At 41.0% G+C, this 871-nt stretch overlaps 1 protein-coding gene across 1 annotated transcript in view; it reads right to left on the reverse strand.

Annotated features, from left to right (window-relative positions):
* The window catches only part of efnb1 (ephrin-B1), a 68,041-nt gene that overhangs the window by 3,572 nt on the left and 63,598 nt on the right, over window positions 1–871 (reverse strand). The gene's annotated exons all lie outside the window — the stretch shown is intronic.

The following is an 871-nucleotide window of genomic DNA, read 5'->3' on the forward strand; positions in this document are numbered from 1 at the left end:
ATATTCTTTCCCCCCATATATCTATTTTATATATTTAAGATTTATGATACAGAAGAAAACTCTCAAATAGGTACATCAAAAAGATGGTTTTCACATGTGCCACGAAGTCCGACTGGGCCATGTGTAGGCAATATGAGTTGGGGCGCAAAAGCCCTTCAGCACATTCATCTGTTTCTGTTTCACTCACTTGGTAACTGTTAAAACGGTTTCTTCAGCGGCTCTTTATTTACAAATCGAAAGTGTTTACACGTGTAATTTCCACATTTGTTTGAACAAATTTGATGCAGTGATAAATTGCAGAGACGCTGCTGCTGTTCTCTCCTCACTGAACTCTGGGAAGTATTTTAAACCTCAGGAGCTCCCTGTGATTTTTCATCTATTAAAACATTAATAGACGTATCGATATTCTACAGCACTGTATTGACTGTTTTTATTTACATTCGTGGTGTCGGTTCATTTTGTTCTGCTTTTATTTCTTCTCTCTCTCTCAGTATATCGTTGTGCCTTTACTATCGCAGTATCGCAGTAATATCGTATCGTCAGATTCTTGCCAATGAACACCACCACTATTGACAGTTGATGTTCTGTCAGCAGAATCAGCCATGATCACAGGCCTCCTTTGTAGTTTTGGTGAAATGACTAACAGTCTCATTGATGCTTCTTAAGTCACCTGACATCAAAGCAGGTCCTGCTCCTATGGGACGGAACCCATGCGGGCTTCATGACACTTCGCTATGGCAACGGCCAAGTGAGACATCAACCAAAAATGGTGGAGGCATATCTGAACATCTGACTTTATTTATCCTTTTGTCTGAAGGGTTCAGGACGAGGGGAGAGAAGTCAAAGAGGAGGCGTTCTTACTGGATGAGGG

This window comes from Cynoglossus semilaevis, chromosome 15 (assembly GCF_000523025.1).
Source record: "Cynoglossus semilaevis isolate Cse_v1.0 chromosome 15, Cse_v1.0, whole genome shotgun sequence".
Taxonomy (NCBI): domain Eukaryota; kingdom Metazoa; phylum Chordata; class Actinopteri; order Pleuronectiformes; family Cynoglossidae; genus Cynoglossus; species Cynoglossus semilaevis.